Here is a 19631-nt window from a genome sequence, read left to right as displayed (position 1 = left end):
AAAAGAAGACAATACAATTCTCCCAAATGATACTTCTCTGCTGAAACATGTTGGTGCCACATAGAATCAGAGTTTTTCACAGCTGTGCATCAGAGATGGGCAAAGAAGAAAACATTGTCATTGAGACAGGGGTCTTCGTCTGTAAATACAAAAACAGCTTGTAAATATTTTTATTCCTAGTCCAGCAATTCATGTAATGCAAACAGACGCTCAGCATGTTCTGCTACACTGTGTTGCAATATGGACCAGAGCATTTTGAGCAATGAGAGGCTTATCTCTTGGATTATTCGTTTTAATCGTGGCAATGGACTTGTAAAGCACCACTTTTCTATGTGGAGGTCTGTTCTTTGCCCTCGGCTTCTACCAGACAACCTCCCACCATATTTGTGATGTAAATCACTCCAAAAGTAAGACTAAGCCAGATACTGGCTTTTTTTATCCCCTGCAGACTTGTGCATGGGTATTAATGGAGGCAGTTTTAAAAAGAAGTGAAGCAGCGCACTGAAGCACTTTGCCCACGTGGACACTGAATGTCATCTTTACGTTGCTTACATTTCAAATGTCTTTGGGCAGTTTTACTGATCAGTTCTAAGGATTAGAAACGTTTGGTAAGCCTCTGGCTTACATGTGATGGTTAATGTTAAAAGGACTCTTCTCTGTGTCCTGATGAACGTTTGGAAAAGACATGTCTTTGATGCAGCATCTTCACACTCAACACTGGAATGCAGATCTTATCCCTGAGTGCCGCATCTTCTGGTAATGTGTGCGAAGATCCTGGTTTAGATATGTCACCTCTGTAAATCTTGTGTCACTTATTATTTCTAGGAGGTAGTAAAGTCAGCTCAGATATTTGCCATCAGCAATCCATGGATTCAGTAAAACTGCTTTGTTGCTGACCCATAAGAGTGTTCCCTGTGATCTAAAGCCTTTGTATAAATGAACAAGGAGTAAAAGGACCCTCACCTTTGTGTGCAGTTCCTTTCAGAAAGGGGAAGAAGTAGAGATGGAATAACCTTTTCTATTTGTTGTAGTGGGGATGATAATTTTATAAAACCAGCTAGGGGTGTTTAGCCTGGAGAAGAGAAGGCTCAGAGGTGACCTCATCACTGTCTAGAACTACCTGAAGGGAGGTTCTAGCCAGGTGGGTGTTGGTCTCTTCTCCCAGGCACTCAGCAATAGGACAAGGGGGCACGGGCTCAAGCTCTGCCAGGGGAAATTTAAGTTGGATATCAGAAAAAAATTCTTTCCAGAGAGAGTGCTCAGGCATTGGAATGGGCTGCCCAGAGAGGGGGTGGATTCCCCATCCCTGGAGGTTTTTAAACTGAGATTGGACGTGGCACTGAGGGCCATGATCTGGTAAAGGGACTGGAGTTGGACCAAGGGTTGGACTTGGTGATCTCAGAGGTCTTTTCCAACCCAATCAATTCTATGATAAACATTTATATTGTAATGCCAGTGTATTATTGCTGCTGGACTTGATCTTAAAGGTCTTTTCCGACCTAAATGACTCGATGGTTCTACTTATGCCTATCTTTGGACATTCATTTTTTGAGTTGGCATTTTTCTTGATTTGTCAAACAAGTCATTGTGTGGGGATAAATGCATACAGAAAATACCATATAAAGGATAAAAATGCACACATTTTTCACACAACCTTTTAATTTTTGATCTTGCATATATTTGCCAAGGAGCCTGTTTTTCTAGAATTAAGAAGTAAATTATATGCTGTAGTCAAAACTGATTTGAGTGAGTTAATACTCTAAGGATAAAACCCACAACACTGTGAATTTAGCTGCATTTGCCACACATTCAGCAGTAAAGCTGTTCTATAGATGTGATGACTATTTGAGATGTGCAATAAGTAAAGGGTGCGAGATTCATCTGCCTTAGACATTCATTTAAAAGTCAATCTATTTAGATTTAAAAACAAGCAGCTGCATCTGTTTATCCCTTTTCTGATATCAACACAAACAAGTGATTTAACATAGACTGGAAATGTGAAATGTAGGATCAAAAAATGTCTTTGACATCACATGGGTCAGGACTCTGCTGGGAATCTCTGCACTGTGAACCCACGTGCAGCAAGAAGATAATCTATTTTTGATTCCTCACACATTCAAATGGCTCAGTACGAGACTGAACAAGTGTGAAGAGAACAGACTTGGATCTGCAAGACCAAGAAATACAGAAGTTACTGGCACTCTGGATACACAGGCTGCATGAGTACACTTTGCCCAACTTCAAGGCTTCTCACTCTTGTGCTGAACAAAAGGACAAGCAAAAGATGTTGAGTGCCTTTTGGGGTGGGGTTTTTGTAGGGTGTGTGTTGTTCTCGAAGTTTTAATGAGATTTTGCAACAGACAGAAGTAGGCTTTTTTGTTTTACAAATAAAAATAAATTGAATGATTGCTTCAGTCTTCACTGTTTTCCACTGAGTGTCAGTGGGTGGTCTTAAGTGGCTTGGTAGGGAAATTCAGGCTTATGAAAAGTTACTTTACTCTTTTAGTCTGTTCCGCTGTGCACTCTGGAGCCTCCAGACAACTATTAAGCTCATAATTTAGTATTGCATTTGAAAAATCCAGGGTCAGTTGTGGTAAAGGAGTGTAACTTTTGTGGCTCTGTGGGCAATAACTTGAATTTGTGATGAAGTGGCACAGCTTTTAAGAGTAAGCAGCAGGTAAGAATTTGAATTATAGAAAATATATTTGAGGACTGAACTGTTTGACTCCTCTCCATACCAACTGCTGTTGCAAGTCTTTGTTCAATGTTCATACAAACGGGATAAAAAGGGTGAAGCACTGCAAGAGGAGCAGTTGTGCAGCTCATCAGAAAATGGAGTGCTAGGCAGATAGCAATGTTTTCACTTCAAAGTAGAATACTTTTCAGTCTCCAGTCAGACGGTTCATCACATGAAGAAGTTGTACCTGGGTTCGTGCTTCAGCTGTTGTTGAGGTCACTGATTAGTGTAGATGTAGAAACCTGAATGGTAAACCACCATAACAGATGCACTGCTGATGAGGATATTGCAATTAATTAGAGAAAATAATGTATAGTAATGATATAATTGTGTACTAGAGTTTAGCAGCAGCTATCAGAAAACAGGATTTGTAGATGTCTCTCCCCTCGTGGGCATTGTAAAAATAAAGTGATTCATATGCAAGACTGATGTTTCAGTAGAAAAGTTGCAGTAGTGCTATCAGGGAAGACTTGCTGGACACTGCAAGAATTCTTAGGCAAGCTCAAGAGTTCATGTAGGTTGCAAAGCTAAGGGATGAAGGCCCATCAAACTCTTGATTATGGAACACCCAGTTAATCCTAATAGTTCTGTTCCTCCAGCCTTATCAGCAGAGAAGCAAATCATCCTTGTCTCTTGATGGGCAGGAAGGAAAACATGCTGTCAGTGAAAAGAATTGTGGCCTGCCTTTCTGTTACCCTCCAACTCTTTAATGACTCGGAACTAAGTCAGTGGAGCAACAGGCTGCTCAGAGAGAGCTGTGTCTGAATTTAAGGAAAATCCCAGGCTTTGCTCATGTAGTTTCTCTGTCAGCCCCTCCTCTTTTTGCTGGACTTTGCAGCTCAGGAGATGAGCCTGCAGCTCTCCTAGTGCCAGCAGAGCTTCTGCCACAGCTTGTACTTTATCTGGAACATCTGAAGGATGGACCATAGTATGGATAATAAGTAATAATTCCAGGCTTTGCCTGTCTGCTCCATGCACACTTTCAAATACTTCTGCAGCAGTATTTGGATGGGCGCAAAGAGAGACAACGTGTTTTTAGTGACATAAATACAAGGAGCTTAACAGTTTTTGCAATTATTGCAGCTTTAAGTTTCAATTATTTATTTTCCATTTTTATCACTTTTCCAGAGGAAGGTGACAATTAAAATTAGAGCTGACAGTAAATCCTGCTCCATTCCAAGGTTGCAAAATTCCACTTTCCCACTCAGCTAGAGTGATGGGGTTTGATGGTGTGTAGTGTATCATGTCCTCCCTCTTTACTACTGCTGCAGGAGTGTGTCCTGAGCTTGGATCAGTCAGTTTTCTTACCTTACACTAAATGTTGCTTTGCTATTAGTTACAATTCTTACTTATGAGAACCTTCTTTTTATGGGATTAATTAACAGGAGTCATGCCTGCGTTGTTTATTGGTGCTAATTTCCTATTGGAAAGGCCTTATTTCCCTTGTTTGATTTTGGGGCTGCTTTCTGCCATCATGGCACACAAGCAGTTGGCAGTGCGACTCTGCCTTGCCCTCCCTCTGGCTCAGTCAGTACAGAAGCAACGTGTTTACTGCTTCATCCTGAAGTATTGGAAACTGTCTGCCTACGAGATGGAAGGAGGAGTGCACTGACTGCCCTACCAGCCTGCACCTCCTGAAGATTTATTTGAAGAAAGTGTCTGACATACCCGATCTTTACAGAGATTCTGTTGCAGTGGGTTTGCTTCTGTTCTGTAGGCAGATATTGAGGGTTTGCAGCTGTAGGACCAGGTTGCAGCAGACACCCCTGACTGCAGTGGGGACTGATGCAGGGCTGTCTGGACTTGTAGGGAGCGTGCTGAGTTGGGCACCAAGGGTGCAGGGGCACTAATGGGCAAACTCCCCGGCTGTAATTTTTTACTGAGTGCTGTATGCCACTTTCTGCACTCCTCTTTGCTTCTCTCCTTCTCACTCGGGTGCAGATGCTTTCTGACATGTGACCCCTTTTTATCTGATTAAACTACTTGATTTGTATTGCCAGTGTAGCCAGCAATGGGGCTGGTGAGACCCTGCCACGGCAGGGAACAGAGAGCAAAGAGCTTTTATCAATGCTCTCATTCCTTTGGGGACCACGAGAGGTGATTTTTCATGTGGCTTTTACAACAGGGAGCCCATTTTTGGGCCTTTGTTGTAACATGCAGAACTATCTCAAAACCAGCATTTTCATTAATTTTGTTGCATTTTCAGGACATGGCAAAGCTTAAATAACTGGAATGGTGGAATGTGGTTATTCCAACATAACACTGTTCTTTAATGAGGAGTCAGAAAGATAATTGTTATAATAGAGGCTACAATTATTATTAAGAGCCCACAGAAACCTCTTTGGTAACACTGTCAGCAGTTTGCTGCTGTTGCTGGATGAAAGCTTGGTGCAGACTGCGTAGTGAAAGAAAAATGGTAGGGGGTTACTTCTTATTTGTCATTAGATCCATCCAGCCGAAAAGCATTTTACCATTTTATTTCAGGTCTGGAAGTAAATGTAGCTGCAACAGATTTTATACCAGGGCCTTTGCTGGCATTAGAGGTTTGTGCAATATTTCCTTTTACATGTGTATGTACAGACTGTTTCATTGAACAGCATGATAAGAGGTTTGGAATCAAAATTTATAGTACAAATTAAATGCATTTTGGGAAGCTGACACTTGAAATGGAAATAGTGGAGGAAAATGAACATATTGAGCCACCCACTTAACTGCTTACTCATTCTGTTTCTTGACACGCTCAACTTCTGCTGGGTTTGCTACAGCACAAAGATGAGGAGAGATGATTCTTCACTTCCTTGTCCCTTGCACTGCTGTTGAGGCTTGGTGTGAGTATTGTTTCATGTCGATGATCTTGTAAGACTGCAGGGAAGGGTGGACATCAGAGAGTTACTCTCTGCCTTGTGTTCTCCAGTCAAGCATAGGTATCAGCTGTGTAACATGAATCGCTGTGGAGTTCTTTAACTCTCTGGCTATATGTGCAAAAATTTTTTTTCCATAGAAACAGATTCCAGAAAGCAAAGACAAATGCTCCAGGGTCTGATTTTTACAAGCTTTCTACAAGTGACTGCCCTGCCTCAGTCCACTTCTGGGGGAAAAGACAACTTGCAAGAACAGCACCATATGCTTTTGACATTTAGACTACAATTTGAAGTGAGCTTAACTAGTACATGACTCCCCATCTAATAGTACATGACACACAAAATGCTCTTTCAAAGAGGCTTTGAGTGAGGTCGCAAAGTCAGGCACTCAAAGTCTAGGTGCTTGTGTGCAATTATGTCCTTGAAACTTTTTCCTGACCTCTCTTCAAACGTTGTCAAGGCAACTTATTTTTCCCCAGCTTTCATGCTGAATTATTTTGATATTTTAAAATTTTTTTAGTCTTTAAAGGCATGCACCTGATATGCAAAATTTCAGCTCAAAAGAGTTGAAAGCTGGCAAGTGTAAAAACAACTGAAAAAAGGCAAGCTCTGGCTAATGAGTAAAATTAGCAATAGATGCCTTGGCTTCACTGTGCATGACTTCTGAACATACAGTTCAAAGAGAGCTAAAAACATTTTCTCAACGCTGTTTAGTCAGTTTACCTAACAGCAGTCTAATCTGCTGAAAAAATCTTGATGACAATCACAGGAAAGTCAGCGTCCATTTTTCTCTTTCAGTTTGCTCACAGCCTGTGTAGGTCACACCAATGCCCTTGTGTTCTCACTTTTGTGAGAAATGGGTTTCAGTTAACATCATAAAGCTTTTACATGGTGAAAAGAAAATGAAATAAAAAGCATCTAAACTCAACTGCAAAAAGCCCCTCCCATCATCTCAGCATTAGTGGAATATTTGTGGCTCCATTCGATCCTGTCTCAGAAAACTTCTGTTTTCTGTGGAAGTTTTAGGGGTGAGTGGGGTAGTAATTTTGCTCACATACACAATAATTTTGGTATTTGATTCCTATTCCGTAGGCAGCAACCTGGACACAAGTTTCAGTTGTGAAAAAAGCAAAGCAAGCATGCTATTGAGTAAAGTCATCTTGGTCTTCCAGACCTTTTCTGGGAGCTGTGGCTCTGTCAGCAATAGGCTGTGGTTTACTGGAGCAAATGAATGTAGTTGCTCAGAGGCATCACCAGGGTCAGCTGGGAGGCTCTGGGGGCAGTGGACTTGGAGTCAGATGATGTGTAGGCAGAGCTGGGTGCTTTGTCCACAGCAGAGAATGTTACCCCATAAAGGGAGCTGTTTTCCTTTTAAGGATAGAGCTGTTTCTTTTTTAATAGTTTGGGAGAAAAAAATTACTTCTCTATGGTACCTTGTCACTACCCACTCAGCAGGCAGTGGTTTTTTCACAAGCACGTATTGTTTCGGTGAAATAGACATACTGTGAAGTTCTTACAGAATTTCCATAATCTATAGCAAAGATAACTAACACAGAGACCATACATCTTCTTAGCACCAGTGCCTTTCTACAGATACAAGCAATTGGATTAAGAAATGAGGGAGAATGCACTGACTTCTTCCTCTCAAAGCTCTCATGGTTTGGTTAAAACACCCTGACAACTGGTCAATATTTTTGCACATAGATGGATGTACTTAGTTTGTTGCACTTCTGTGAAACAACAGCCTCTTCTGGGTGCATTTGTCTTAGAATTTCAGTGCAGAGCAGGAGGGAGTGTGCTGGATTGTTCTCTGTTCCTGAGCCTTGGCTCTACTGCAGAAGGGTTTGGGGGGGACACGCTCAGGCTCTGGGGAGGAGAGGGGTGCACGAGGATGCTCTGCTGCTCCCTAGTGAGTGCCCACCCTGGGGGCAGGTTAGAGCCAGTCCCAGCAAAGCCCTTGCTGTGTCTATGTGAGGGGGGTGGGAGAAGGAGGAGTTGTTCAAGGCTGCAATGCCAACAATTTTGGCCTTCCAGTTGGGCCGTGCTGTTCTGCTGGTGTTCAGACAGCTTGTGTTTGTGTGTTGGAAACGTTTAAAAGATGGGCAGAACTAAGTAGTGTACACTAAGTAGTGTATACTTGTGTACTATAATACATACAGCAAAATCTTCAGATGGTGTTTGTGGTAGAGTTTGGACCCATGTGCCTGATTATCTGCAAGAAGCTGTTTTTATTTTTCAGCATAGATACTCTGTAATAATCACTGGCACTTAAAAAATTAAATCTTGCTTTGCACTGGTAATAAAAATCTGAGGTAATTTTTCTGAAGTGCTGCTGAACAGCCCATTTTTCAGACTTAGTCATTTGAGTGTAATTTCTTCTTCAATTATGTCGAAGTTTTATGAAGTAGCTGTTATGCAAAGTTTTGTTTTAAAATGGTGTTTATTAATAGATTTGCTTGCTCTCTTTGGCTTAATTCAACTAATTAGACACTTATTAGGCTGCTGACATAAAAAAACCAAAACTATCTTGGAGTGCAGTATTGCTTGAAGAGATCTTGGGCAAGCCATGCATGCAAAGTTCAGGGCAGGGACTTCAGTGCTTTGCAGGATGTAGCTGTTGTGTGGTGGTGTCTTGAAAAGAAGCAACACCATGAAAGCCAAAATATCAGTCAGTAGGGAAAGGATAACCAAGTGTTCAACTCTTCTGGTCTGGGACTTGATCCCTGGGTTATCCTGGAGTGTCACCAAAATTTGAGCAATTGGGTGAGTTTAATGTGACTACAAGCACCTACACATCAAAAGTTTAATCTTGTTTAGTGTCATCACATCTGGAGCTCTGGGGAAATACGTGCCACCACCTCCTCTGCTGAGATATAATAGGATTTTGCACAGTCAGTTGTGTCAATATTGAGCTGTCTTGCTGAAACTGAGGCCATGCAGCTGGGAATGCCGAAGCAGCTGCTGAGACAGCATTTCTGCTGTTCATCCCACTCCTGAGCTGTGCCCTGCAAGGCAGCTGGGAGCACCAGGAGCCTTCCTTTTGGCAGGGTGTAGCTCTGCCCAGGCCTATGAGCCATGAGACAGAAAGGGCTGTAGGGTATCACAGTGTTGCCTTGGCTGGATTTGTCCCTTTTCCCCATGCCTTTTCTTTCCATGTTGGGGGGGGGGAAATTACAGTTCCACTCTTCTGCTGCTCTTTTTCTGAAACCTGGTTGTGTTCCCACCTCCACTATGCTGCTCCATGACTGAGACTGTTCCCACCTCCACTATCATGAGTGCCATGATCTGGTAAACGGACTGGAGTTGGACCAAGGGTTGAACTTGGTGATCTCGGAGGTCTTTTCCAACCCAGTCGATTCTATGACTCTATGATTCTATGATGCTGCTCCATGTCCAGACTGTTTCTTGAGTAGTGAGGAGTTAACTGATGAGGAGGTGGATGTGGTGGCTGTATAAGGAATAAATTTGCAATGTCAGGAAGCTGTTAACTCCTGCCTATACCTTGAGTCAATTTTCCAAAGGAGGAGGAAAGAGATAGATTGTGAAGTGAGCAAAACTGTCCCAAAATTTTAAGAGAACTTGTGCGTGTAAGGGGAGAAGACAGCTACCTGCTGTGATGCAGATATCAGCTAGTCTATCATGTACTTTTATTTGTTCTACAATGCTTCACAATCACAGTAGAATTTAAAGTAAATTGTGTTCTAGAGGGTTAAGTGCTAATGTGGCATAAAGCCCATTTTTCTGTTATTTGTATTGTACACACGGGCAAGAAAGCTACTTACTCAAGTCCTTTCTCAGTGTCCTTGATGGAAAAAAACCCCTTCAAAAGAATATTCTTTAAAAGAATATTTTTATTATTCTTGGCCTGGGCTTGTCTTACAATTTTCTTATCCTTTAAAAGTGCTGGGATAGACTCAAAAGATACAGAGCAATATATTGTCAGGGTTTCTTTCCTAATACTAGACATAAAAATGAACAACAACAACAAAAAAGAGGCAAAACATCTAAGTAATTTTCTCTGATTTTTGTGGGTTTTCTTGCAATCACTTTATCTAATTTGAAAGTATTTTTTCTGCCTGCAAGCTGTGTGAAAAAGAGATATGCAGCAAAGGAAATTAATAAATGCTCCTCAGGGGAGTAGTTCTGGCTATGAATAAACTGTTTTAAAATGTAAACAAACTGAAAATTCAGGATTCCTACCTGCCTAATCATTCTTTGATGGGAAAATTGGTTGAAAACCTGTGTAATAGCAATGAGAGCTTTCCCAAAAAAGGCAGGAATTTAAAGCTAATAGAGCATTGTCTCCTATCAGTGCTGCACTAGCATCGTGTCTCTTACTTTGGATATTGTAAGGGTGGTAGGATGCACATAGATCTGGGAGAATTTATTTGGGAAGTGCAGCTGCTTTTCTCTGTGAACAGTGAAGTTCAACTCTTCCTACCTGACAGCATTTTCTTTCTCATAAGTGTCCATAAGGATTTGGTTGGGCTTAGTAAGGCTGGGCATACACCAGGAGTCTGAACTGTTGTTTAGTCAGACTTCAGAAAATTTCCCCTCCCCCTTATTTGTTTTGTATTTTGGTGTTTTCCTTTTTCAGGGTAGAAAGAGACCCTTCATTGTGCTGAATAGAGGGAGAAATCTTTGCTTCTCACAGTAATGTAGAGTTTGTGGATGGACTACCAGAGCTCTGTGCAAATGTGTTCCTCTTCCCAGTGCCAGCTCTGACAGCTTTCAGGACCTGGTGAGAATCTCCTGACAGAGCAGCACACATGCTGTGATTTGATTTTTAGATCCTTCCTGCCTACAGAGACCAGAGTATTAGTATTTTGTTTGTCTGCAGTCTGTCAGAGTGTGTATATCAAAGTATAATGGTTTAGGACTGCCTCCAAACCTGAGTGCAATAACTATTCTAAATATTTATTGTGGCTCTCCTCAGGATCATCTGAGGTAAGACCATGTTTAAACCCAGTCATAGATCCATAGAAAACATTTCCAGCTTTATGTTTATTAAATCTGTTCCCTACAATTGTATTTTTTATCTTCCTTGAGTGCAGCAAACATAGCAAAGATGCAGTGACCAAATGACTGAAATTTAGGGGAGTACCTTGGAGTCACTGGGGCCTTGGAAACTTAGGCAGATGTGAGATTGTGGCTTCTTCTGTGCTTCTGCCTGCCTGTGTGCCCCAGGCTTCACATTGGCTCTAGCACAAAGATGCACCTTAGTGTGGAAATGCTCTGTCTGGGCTGATGGTGGGAGCACCACATGAAGATGCACAACATGGTCCTGATGTGCCCCATGCAGACCTGTATGTTCATGGCAGAGCTGTTTACTGAAAACAGCTCCTGAAGGAACTCTTAAGATCAAGTCTTGTAAAGAAGCATTGTCTGCAGCAGTCGTGTACACATATTCCTAAGGAACAAAGTAATCACTGTGTACCTTATCAGCTGCTGCTTGTTTCTCCAATTTAGCTTGAACTGTGAAGGACAAAGAAAGCTTTTTACCTTTTGGGTTTTGTTTTGTTTACCTTTTTAATTTCGTCTTGGGTAGAGAAAATAGGGCTTGTTAACACTTGTTGTTTCATTAAAAGCTACGGATAAGAAAGAAATAGCGTGGCACTGTCACCTCTGCAGTCCTTGCAGTCCTTCATCCTGTGCACACAAAGGACAGTGTTCCAACCTTTCTTGCTCTGTGGATTACTATGCAGTCAGCAGGCACTGCCCCAGACCGTTCCTGGTGGTGAGGGAGATGAATGGAAAACTGAGAATCCTTTTGTGGTGTGTTGTTTGCTTCTGGAAATTGAGGGACTGTTTGAGTACTGTGTGCTTCCTGATGACTTCTGCCCCTCCTCCCCCCAGGATTTAAAATATTTAACTTGCTAAAAGACTTTGGTTTCAAATCTCCTAAGTGGGAAAGCTCTGATTGTTGGCAAGTTCAAGTGTAAAATTGGTTGTAAGTACTTGTGGGGGAACAGTGCAACGGAGCTGAACAGTACACTGAAAATGAGATTACTCTGAATCAAGACACGTTTGTTAATTAATGTTCACTGCTGGTTTCCAGGAGCACAGCTCCTAAACACTACATCCAAAGTCCATTTAAGTCTATCAGCAAAATCTTACTGGAATTAATTTGGGCTGGATTTTGAATTAATTCAATCTTACAAGGTGCTTTACCTTAAATTTCTATGTTGAGGTGGAGATCACTCTCCCCTGGATGTTTCATGAACATGTTTATATAGTGGTTTTATATGGCCACAGTGAATCAGATTCAGATATGTATCTTAACCACTAATTAATATAAGCTGTGGTAGTCTATAATTAAACAATTTTGAAATCACAGGAAGGAACAGATAAATGCGGATTCTTTTCTTTGCATTTATATGTATTTAAAATAACTTTATTTGAAGTTTTTTAAAAGAAGAATGAAAAGCGGTGTTTAGAGAAAGCCTAAAGTAAAATTAATATTGCTGCTTAAGTCTTGCTTTTGCCTGGTCAGAATTGCTGGATGCTCAGATTAATTTTATTTATTGTCTAAGCTTTGTCTGACACCTCTTTAGAGGTGAGGGTTAATCTCCTGAAAAATTACTCTGTTCTGTATTGTATACTGTTAAATCTTACAGAACGAGTGTGAATTGTTGGTTATATCCCATCATTCCTGTTACACTAATTTAAGAAAAGCAGCACTTGAGGTTTGTAGTGGAGCTGTTTGACACTGTGCCCCACCATCGTGTTATGTAGTTTCGCGGCATTTTTCTGTGTACCAGAGCTCTGCTGGCAGTGCTCTCTTGCGTTACTGGGAACTTGTACCAGAACTGTTCAGCATCTTCCTTTACAGTTCTCTACACAGTGCACCCTCTCTGGCTCTTCTGCCACCTGTATGAGTTGGAAGAACATGCTGGCTATTTCTCTCCCTTACTATTTCCATTTAATTTCTGGTTTTGTGAGAGCCAGGAAAGAAGTGCTGCTGCCTTATGGAGCCTCTGAGCAGCCCCAGTCCTTGGCCTGGCCTGGGGGATGCAGGGCAGGGTCCTCAGTGCTGCTCTGGGGCTATGGAACCAGCACGGTCATCGTTCCTGTTTGCTCAGGGGTCAGGTCTCAGACTTGGGAGGTCTTGCATATGAGGCATGTTGCCATCTGTGTTTTTTTCTTTGAAACTCTCTTAAAGAGTGGTGTATGGATGTATTTTTCTTTTTCTCCTTTAGGCATATAGCTTTTCCTACACTAAAAGGTCATCAGTGTGGTGGTGAAGTCAGCCCCAGGAAAGGAGGACCGGGCAGGTTTGAGCCTGCCCAGGCAGTGATACCATGGCTTACCATGTGCATGCATTGGAACACTCTCCTTCGTGGTCACACTGGCCACACAGAATGCTTTCTCTGAGCCTTCTGTTTATCCAGCACACAGGAGGGGCCCTTTGCCTGCTGATCAGCTCCTTGTTTTTGTCACTCTTGGCATCTGTGCTCCAAGCTGTATTTCCTACATGCTGTTGAAGCAATGCATTCAGGACAGGATTATTAACTAACTCATGAGCTTTCCCTTGGTTCTCATTAGTAAAATAGCTTAGTGTTGCTCAGGCAATAATTACTGTGCCTTCCACACCTGCAAACTGAGGGCATATCTTTAATTTTATAGACATAGTAATTGAGACCTGGAGAAAATGGTGTTCCTTAGAATGCCTGATTTAAAAGGACGTTGTTTTGAAGAGTCCTTAGTATTACCTGTCTGTAGGAATGGATCAAAGAAAAGGTCATAATGTTTTTCTGACCCATGAAGACAAGGAAGAAGAGCTGGGCTTTTCCCCCTCCTGTATCACTTGTGTAAACTGCAGACCTGGCTGATTTGAAATTGAGCTGGTGAAAGACAACATTTAATTTACACAAGGTCACATAGTGGAGACTGTTAAGTAACCATAAAACTAATCAGTCTCATCAACAATTAAGTCTTTGCTTTATCAAGAAGATGCCTGTTCTTTCTCTGCTGTTTGCTGTGAGCTGGCAATGTTCTGCATGCTCACTTGTGGGGTGGCAGATGGTTGCCACCTCCTCCACACCAACTACAGTCCTCGAGGCAATGAAGTCTAACAGGTGGCATCAGGATGCTTCCCCCCTTTCCTTTGAACATTGTTTGCTGGAGCTCCTGGGACTTTGTGGGCATGTGGCACCAAGCGAGGCTGGTGTGAAAGCCCACAGTGTGGGGGTAGGTGCCCAGGGCACCTCTCAGGCAGCCTGAGAGTCCCTGAGTGGGATGCAGGATGGCACCATAGCCTAGTATTCCTCTCAACTGCATTTTTAGGGAAATTGTGTTGCTGTCTTGCTTCATGTGATCTTGCACTAACTTTTCAGTTCAGTCAACCAATCATAGCATTTTTGAATTATTTTCCTGGAACTTAAAGGGTAATATTACATTTGACTGTAGGTTTTTTCCTTATAAAGCTGGTTTGGGCTTTTTAAAAGAGTCTGAGGTCTTGGTGGGGGTAGCGTGTCTCAGTCCAGCTTTGTGTCTGTGACAGTGTGAAATGAAGTATTTGCATATTGATATTAGGCATTTGGATTTACAATTGCTTTGGGTTTGTTGTTTTTTTTTTTTCTGCCACAAGAATGTAAAGGGCTTTAGTATCAGGAGAGTGATGGCCAAAGTGTTTGGCTGATCTGGTTGTGAATGCTTTCTGACTACAGTATAATGCACATCCAGTACAGAAACATCAGTCGTGGTTCTCAGTGAGCCATGTTGTGAAGGCCAGTGGAAATGGCATGACTATATTAGCATGAGTCCTTGTGAGTAGACTGAGATGTGTGTGTCAGTAATACAAAGTCTTGCAAGATGGAAATCCAGAGACAAATTGACTTGTAAGGAAGAGCATGAATGAATGCATATCACACTCTCTAAACAATTTTCAGAGGGAAAAATGCAAGATGCGTTTGGTTTATAATCTACAGAGAAGACAGTTGTCAGTGAAGACCTTGATAATGCCTCGCTAGTGTAATAGGAAAACTATGTATTCATCATCTAGAAACTCAATGCCTACAATCTACAATAAATGAAGCTTTTGCTCACTTAAGGGACTACTAAGGCTGTGACAAACTGGCAATTAATGTCATTAATGATTAATGTTTGATTGTGTTAGAAGCTGTATTTAGTGATTAATAGCAACATCAGTGTATATTTATAAAAGAAGTTCATAGCTGTAGAACAATTTACTGGCTGAGGAGAAAATTGGTTGCTTCCTCTTAAATACCAAGTTATTGCTACTTCAGTCAGAGTGTATTTGTAAGTAGAGGCAGCATTTCTTACTTGTAGAATCAATGTAACTTTGAGATACTGTCATAAAGGCACAAAATCAAAACTAGATAAATAGCTTTCACTTTCTCTCTCCAAGACAGCTTGGAATTTTTGTATTGTCTCTTTCAATATCTGTAAGCAAATTCAGTTTTGTACTAATGTTTTTCTTATCCTTATCATGGCTTAATGAAAAGGAGCATTCAAAAAGTTCAGTGAGAGGGAAAACTGCCTGTAGGTCTCACTCCCAAGTCCTTTGCTGATCTGTAGTGAAGAAAAACACTTTGATCTGTGCTTTCTTGGCCCATGCAACTGCACCTTGGTTTCTTTCATGTAGCTTAAACCCAGATTTTCTGCTTCATTATTTTGAGTGTGCAACGCAAAATGAATGAAATCATACGTGTTTTGAGCTGATTTTCTAAAGTTGTTATTTCAGTAATCAAAATTGGATTGGTGTCCAAGGAACCCTGAGTTTTTCTTAAATGAATTTACCTAAGAAGCACAACTCTGTGCAAGAAAAGGAGGTACCTTGATGAATACCTTGAATGTTTGTTAGCTTTTCAATACATACTCTTATCCCAGGCAATGTAAGTGTCTTCAGGAGTTTCTCCCTGGTTTATTACAGGCACTCTGAAAACTAGACAGAGATATCACCTTTTTGTTATTTAGGTTTAAGAGTTTGAGCAAGATTTAACCATCTTTTAAGACTGGAGTATTATGGTAGGTTTGAGACTCCTGTGGGAGCTGCAGTAGTTACAGAGCCTGTCCTTGGTTGTAATTATTCTTCTGAGGTTTGTAAGGCAGCCCAGCAGTTCTCTGCGTTGTTCCCTCTTGCTGGAAGTTGCATTGTAGCAGTGCTGGTGCAAAGGGACAGGTGATGTATTTTCTCTAAATTTCTTGGATGTAGTTTTTGCATCTGGCATGTTTCTTCAGGAGCAGCTTCCCAGAGGAGGCTTTTAGGCTCAGTGTGAGCTGATGCATGGGAAGCACAACACGTTTATCATTTATCATGGGCTCTTCCAATAAGTTCAGGTCACCTTGGGTAAGTTGCTTAATAACTTCTTGCTTTTGTTTCCTCTCCCGCTCTTTGCCCTTGTTTGTTAGTTGGGGTGGTATCTTTTACTGAGCACAGTGGAAAGCTCATGTTAGGTTGGTCATCCAAGTATTACTGTGACGCAAATGAGCATTGACCGTGAAAGTTCTTTGGTTTCTACTGCTACTTTTTAAACTACTGATCTTACTCTTCTTGGGCTTTTCTCTTTATTTTGGATCAGAAGCATCTACTTTATACTTCCAGCTGTTGATCAAACTGGCAGGATGGGGGAAGGAAAAAGAAGAAGTGGGGTTGGGCTAGTCTGATCAATACTCAAAAATTATTTTACTGAAATAAAGGGAAGCTGAATTTTTCATTTTGGGTCAAATGCAGTGTTTCTGACGTGTCAATGTAATTTATTCTGGTGTATGTGAAGCTAATTGTGTTGGCATTTTCAAAAATGTGTTGGTTTCCCCTTACAAGGGGAAGTGAAGTTTGCAAATCAGAGCCAGGAGCTAAAATTCCTCTTTGTCCAAGCTTTTGAAGTAGGGGCACCTGCAGGGTTTTCATTGCTGTTGGAGGGGCTGTGCTCCCAGCACTCAAATGGCAAACCACTGAGCAACCACCATCCTTCATCTGGTTCAGACCAGGAATTGAAATCAGCATTCCCATGATTTCTCACATGGGGCAAGAGCATTGCAAACAGGATCATGTAGATGCTCCATAGCGAGAGAGGGACCAGGGTTGGAGGGTAAAAGGGAACAGTGGTTTGCAGATCTGACTTCAATTTGGAAGTGGGCTGGTGCTTATTACATGAGCTTGAAAAATTCATGTTATGGAAATGTTTGTAGTTTATTCTGGAACTGCTGAAATAACCTTGACAGATTTTTGCCTTTGCATACTGTTTTGCTGAACCTGAACCAAATAAGCCAAACAGTTTGCAAACATTTTTTCTTTTCTTGGGGCCAAAGCAAAATTTACGCACACATATGCACACATACACACACGTGTGTGTGTGTGTATACATATATATACACACACACCTGTTGTTTTGGTCACTCTGTAGTACCAGTTTTCACAAAATGAACTGTCTAAAACAAAAGTTGAAAGTTATTAAGTCTGGTTCTAATCTTGTTGAGAAGTGCCAACTTTCTTTTCTATGCATTTTATAAATTAATTCAGTGGTGGCATGAATTACAAACGTCTGTCTGTCAACATAAAACTTTGTGATAATATAAAAAACTTTTTCATCTCCATTTCACTTCCTTGGTTGTGGTACACACACCACAGTAGTCACTGAATAGTAACTGTAGTGAGCTGATTATCATTCACAAAGTAGTTGAGACTGAAGAGGTAGAAATAGGGAGTGGGAATGACATTTATAGCGTTGGCTGTGAAATAGTCATGGAAATCCACTTCCCCATAATTATTAATTTGACACTGGTTTAGGATTTAATAAGTGGAATTGCTCAAGATGATAAAGACGCTTTATTACATCCAGATAGCCTTAGGAAATACTTCTGTCTGCCATTTAAAAAAAAAGGTATGAAAAAAGATATGAAAAGGTTTTAAGTTATGAAAAGTAAAAGAAGGTGGAATGTGAAGATAATTAGTGTTTAGGGCATAAAAAGTAGGGCCAAATTTTTCTTCTACATTAACATAAATGGATTCAAAGCCTATTCTGAATGAAAAGGGAATACACTTTGATTTCTTTCCAGACTTGTCAAATGTTTTCAAGGCACCTTTGCTCTGAGTTTAAAAATATCCATGTGCAAAGTACAGGCTTTGTTTCACTGTAGCACACAGAAAATGCTTTAACTGAGAAACCAAAATAACTCAGAGATGACCTTTTGCTTCAAGACCTGACTGCTTTAAAGTCAAGTTACAGAATCATAGAATCCTTTAGACTGGAAAAGGTCATTGAGTCCAACCTTTACCCAGCACTGCCAAGCCCACGACTAAACCATGTCCCTTAGTGCTACGTCTGTACAACTTTTAAATGCCTTCAGGCTTAGTGACTCTGCCACTTCCTTGGGCAGCCTGTTCAGTGCTTTACAACCCTTTTGGTGAAAAAATGTTTCCTAATATCTAATCTGAAGCACCTCTGACACAGCTTATCCTATCACTTGTTACTTGGGAGAACATTCCTTGCTAAGAGGACCTGCAGATTTCCTGAAGTGAGCTTCCTGCAAGAGGGATATTTTCAGAGAGAGGAAGGGTTCCAGAAGGGTTCTTCATTCTTTGTACCCTTTTGTTGCTTTTTCTCGACGCATTATTTTATGGTATTCTCCAGGTCGTAGGTTTGTTGTCATAGTGATGATACTCATCTTTGTGAAATAATAAAATGATTTAATTTTTGACAGCAGGAAGAGAAAGTAGATCAAGTTGTTGATATGCAATATCATAAGCATTCTTCTTGGCAGGAAACTTGTACAGATGATAAGTCTCCTAACAAAAACCAGACTTATCTTCATGGGGAGATTTTAATCAAGTTTTAGCTTAAAAAAGGTTAAGACTGTTTCAAGCTGTTGTTTACTTTTCTGTTCTACAGCCATGACTACTTTTTTTTAAGGCACATAGTACTGCATGTCCTTTAAAAAGATCAGCCAAAAAACCCCCAAACCAACCCAAAGACCTAAAAATGGGAAGTTAAAACGTTCCTGCAGTGTTCCTTGGTAACTATTTTGGTTTGACGTTTTAATTATAGCCCAAAGGCCTCAACATCACTTTAAACCTGGTATTTATATATAGCAAAGATTTGCCTTTGGGTTTGTAGTCCAAGAGAACAGACAAAACAGGTGTTTGGAGCAAGGGTGGGGGACTTCAGCGGAACCCACACACTCAGTGCTGTCAGTACGGACTTGTATCATAACCTCCTACTGGTGCAAGGTGCAGCTGATCCTGTTGTCACAACTAAGTGGTTTAAACTTGTTTCCATGTGATTAGTTTGTTCACTGCACAAGGCAGGCAGAGCTGGCTCAACCAGGAGAAAAGTTTGTCTGAAAACTCACTGCTTATTGTGCTCTAGTTGTATAGATTGTTTTTTTGCCTGGACTTTAACCTCTTGGGTTCAATTTCTTCTTTCTGGGCCAAAGACATTTAAGAGGTTTTATTGCAGGTCTCAGCTAAAATAGCTCAGTGTTGTGGGAATGTGCAAGAGAGGTAACAGCTGCAGATTGCTCCACGAGAAAGATTCTTCCAGCTATCCCTAGGACACGTCCAGTACAGTGGGAATGCCTGGAGGGGTATTCTACACAGACAGTAATTTTTAGCTTGTGAAGTTATAATCACTTTTGACTTCCGGTATAGAACAGCTGGAAAAAGTTGATTTTCTTCAAAACCCTGGGGGAGGTTCCTCTAAAAAGGTAAGAAATGCAATGATAGGAACTTCACTGTGAAATTGTAGTTAAAGGCAGACCATTTATATGCTATTGAAGGCAGCCCCTGAGTTAGTTCTGAACACTCTCCCTACTTATTTTACCTTGAAATAAAATTAATGTGGCTCATTTACACAAACATGACCTTGCAGGAGAACATACCTTTGTTGTCAATGAGGAGCAGTGGTCAGTTCCTTCACCACAGAGCCCTGGGGTGATTTTCTGCAGCACCCAGGTCATGGCAGTGACCTCTCCCTGAAAGCATTTAACCACTGAGTGCCAGTTGCTGTCTTGCCCCTTTACTCCTGAGGGTAGTATTGACTGTTACTAATGTGGGAGAAGAAATTAGATGG

At 41.1% G+C, this 19631-nt stretch overlaps 1 protein-coding gene across 2 annotated transcripts in view; it reads left to right on the top strand.

Annotated features, from left to right (window-relative positions):
* The window catches only part of PLCL1 (phospholipase C like 1 (inactive)), a 192265-nt gene that overhangs the window by 21701 nt on the left and 150933 nt on the right, over positions 1-19631 (top strand). Inside the window, exon 1 of one of the 2 annotated variants that reach the window (XM_071562555.1) lies at positions 19055-19266. The exons of the other annotated variant lie outside the window; for it this stretch is intronic. The gene's annotated coding sequence lies outside the window, so the exon portion shown is untranslated. Of the gene's footprint in view, positions 1-19054; positions 19267-19631 lie in introns of those variants that run through there. 2 annotated transcript variants of the gene reach the window in all.

This window comes from Pithys albifrons, chromosome 8, assembly GCF_047495875.1.
Source record: "Pithys albifrons albifrons isolate INPA30051 chromosome 8, PitAlb_v1, whole genome shotgun sequence".
NCBI lineage: Eukaryota > Metazoa > Chordata > Aves > Passeriformes > Thamnophilidae > Pithys > Pithys albifrons.
This window is presented reverse-complemented; position numbering and strand designations above follow the sequence as displayed.